Genomic DNA, 3,638 nt, shown 5'->3' with positions numbered 1-3,638 from the left:
TAGAGTACTTTTTCTTTGTGAGAAATACTAATATATATATATATGTCACTTAACTTTCCAAGTGCTCAATAGGGAGTAGGAACTTATATTCAAGAAGCCTATAAAAACCTGAATCTCTTTCCATACATAAACAATTAAAACAAACCACTCAATATAACTAGAAGCTCTTAGGTGTTATAAAAATGGACTTACTTAAAAAATTAAGCACCTTGTAATTTTTTTTCAATACAAAGCTTTATATCTCTTTTCATGCATAGCAAACCATTAAAAAATGAAACACATAACTTACAACTAATCTTACGTGCTATGAGAATGTCATTACTTGCAAATTAAGCACCTTACATTTTACATAAAAACTTTAGAAAAAGATTAATTTAGACAAGAAGATGCCAAAGTCCTTTAGGTTCTTGAATTAACAAAGACAATGTTTACATAAGAGGCTTTGCTTTTACAAATACATAAAGGCTCTTGAAAAGGTCTACAAGAGAGTAAAAATCTTCTTATGAGGCAAGAATAAATAGAGTTATTAAAGAGAGATTCTCAAAAAGAAATAACCACAAAAAAATATCCAATATGATATCCATGGGTATGTACATGTACAAAACGAAGTCCTCCACCAAGAGCAATGTGCATAGCAGAGCAAAAAAGATTGATGAAGCCAACACTTGGGCCCATTGGGCATCCACAAAAACTTACATATATGGGCTCGATGAAGCCGATATATCTCTTGGTCATCCACAAAAAAAGCCTTGCATCCACAAAAAGTGTCTGACATCCACCAACATTCATGCATCAAACATCAATGGTTGAGATCCCCTCTTAAGTGAAGAGGTGCCTACTTGTCTCACTTTTCCACATCTCTATTGCATTAGAGAAGTCCAACTCATCTCTACCTTCAATGGCAATCACCATCAATGCATTCAAGCCCTCTATCTCTAATCAATTCCGCCATTTGTTTTTAATCTTTGTGCGGGCACTAAATCCCCGCTCACAAATTGCAATGCTACAACATTGCACGAGAGAAATTTGGGAAACCTTCAAGATGTTAGTAAAAGCATCCTTCCAAATGGCATTATTTTCAAACAATGAAGCCACTTCCATGAGGCTTCTTTTAGCAAAATCAATACCCGCTTGGCGTTTGAACATTCTAAACTCAACCTTGAAAGCCTCCCCATCAACAATAGGAGTAAAGGACACATTAGCAACCCTTTTGGCAATCCCATAAAATAAAGCAATTGTATCACATTCATCATTTCCATACTCCTTGAGTAATCTCTCATGCATAGGGTGTTGAGTTGGAACCAATATTTTGATTGCATGCAAAGTGGAATTATCCCTCGGCTACGTACGAGTTAGCCGTCGAGATTGCTCGCCTTAAGGACAAGAAGTTGCGGATGAAAGCCAAAGAAACCGAGTCAACAGAAGCAGGAACATTGCATCAACCAACAACCACGACAACCACCATTCCTCCACCACCACCGGCTCCTGGGGTAAGAAATGACCAGCAAGATATGCTGGCCCACATTACTGACCAACCATAGTCTGTCCACTTAATATAGCAAGGAAGGAATCAAGAAAGAGATCAAGACCTGAGGAGAGCACGACAACAAAACATGGAGTATCATTGCTACAATTGCAGAGAAGATGGTCACGGTATGTACTACTGGCCCAAACCACAACAAAACTATAATAGAGGAGGTAGGAGAATCCAACTATGGCCCCCTAGAGAGAGAACACCTCCACCCCGAGCACCAGCCTCCCCAACACAAATTCTACGTCCGCCCCAGGCACCACCACAAGCACCCATTCCACCTCTTCCACTGGCACCACCACTTGATCACCCTGTAAACATCATAAGGTTAGAGGAGAAAGGAAAGGATGTAGTAGTGGATCAACCCAGAGTAAAGGAGAGAGATAAGGGTAAGGAGAAGGTAACATTTATAGAACCATTTGAAGCCATGACTATAAAGCAATCTAGGAGGGAGAAATCTGCACAATCTGAGTCTAAAACATTTTGCAAACCCACACCTTCAACATCTCTCATGATTTTTTGCCCAAAAAACATGTCTCCTTTCAAGGAGGTCCACAATAATCCGGCATAATAGGGTATCCACCAATGCACCTTTGAGCATCATTCAAATCTAGCTCACGTTCATCCAAATACTCATCCTTGATACAAAGGATTGTACTTTTGACTATCCCATGGATGGTGGTAACATCCACAAAGTCCTTTTGGAATCTCAAGCTTAAATCCGTTACCTTTTACAAGATGTCGGCAAGAAAGTGTAGAGCATAAATGCATTCAAAAGTGCTTAAAACATCATACAAATCTTTGCGTTCTTTCTCCAAAGCCACAAGCAATGCATCTACTAACTTGCATATCTTTGTTATGCATGCATGACGACTAAGCCATCGTATCTCAAGATACGTTGCATTTTAATTGTTTCGCAATCAAATTCCTCTTGTAGGTCATTCAAAGCATCCCTTCGATTAGAACTACTTGAGAAATAATTGGCTATTGAATTCACAAGTACATATATTTTCTTTGCATATGCAATCTTCTTACTAGTATCACATGTGGTTAAATTTGTGCGGTGTGCCACACAATGTATAGCGGTTAACATTGGATTTACATTAATCATTACTGTGGATACTCCCTTTTTCCTACCAAGCATTGTGTTGCACCCATCGGAACCAAAGGCAATCAACCTAGAGAGTTCTAAATTAGATCTTTCTAGCTCAAGCATGATGGTATCAAAGATCCCTTTTGCCGTGCTATCCGTGGTGCGAATAATACCATAAAATGCATTATAAGGCATCGATCCCTCTTCTAAAAAAGAAAGGTACATAACCATGTGGTGGTGAATGGAAATATCGGTGGACTCATCCACCATCACACCAAACCATGGACTATGTTTCACTTTTTCTATGGTCTCTTGCATTATGGATTGTGCAATACATTGCAAAATCTCCGAGCAAGCCTTATCATCATTGTAAAGGCTTTTCATAGACTTAACATCAAAATCCTTCATTAGAGCAAGCAAAGAAGGATACAATGCAAATGACAAGTTATTTCTACCAATAAAGTAAGCCGTCTTGAACAAATTGAGCAATGACTCCTCTTGAGTTGAATGCATTTTTTTCAAACCCTTTTGCATGGCCAGTTTTGCAAACACTTGTGCATTCCTTGCATCCCTATGGCATTGTGTGTGAGCATGGCTAAGGAGATTACTTGTTTTAAAATTCCTAGAACCTTTCTTGGAGTAGCTAGATTTATCATGTGGATAGTTCATACAATATGTGCAAAAACACCTCACCTTCTTGTCATCATATATAAGCCAAGGTTTAAATCGATCTCACCACTCATCTTGCCAAAGCTTTCTATGCACCTTTTTCTTATCCGACTCCACACTAGTATCTCTTGCGTTCTCATCATCAACATCAATAACAATGGTAGTAGGTGCCTTACCAGTTTCTTTCGCAACTCGTGGCTTTTTTGAAGCTATCTTTGTCAAAGTGTCGTATTGTTCCAAAGAACGTTGATGAATTTTTCACTCCATGACACTATTTTAGAAGACATAAACAAATAGGATTTTAGTAACATGCAACAAGTTGCTAAGTTTAAGTGAATATGTTCA

General features: G+C 38.5%; 1 pseudogene; it reads right to left on the bottom strand.

Moving 5' to 3' along the window:
* Positions 1-785: 785 nt before the first annotated feature.
* Positions 786-3,158, bottom strand: LOC147448371 (uncharacterized; annotated as a pseudogene).
* Between the last annotated feature and the right edge of the window lie 480 nt (positions 3,159-3,638).

The sequence above is a fragment of the Adiantum capillus-veneris genome, chromosome 10 (genome assembly GCF_014529385.1).
Source record: "Adiantum capillus-veneris isolate H3 chromosome 10, ASM1452938v2, whole genome shotgun sequence".
Taxonomy (NCBI): Eukaryota; Viridiplantae; Streptophyta; class Polypodiopsida; order Polypodiales; family Pteridaceae; genus Adiantum; species Adiantum capillus-veneris.
This window is presented reverse-complemented; position numbering and strand designations above follow the sequence as displayed.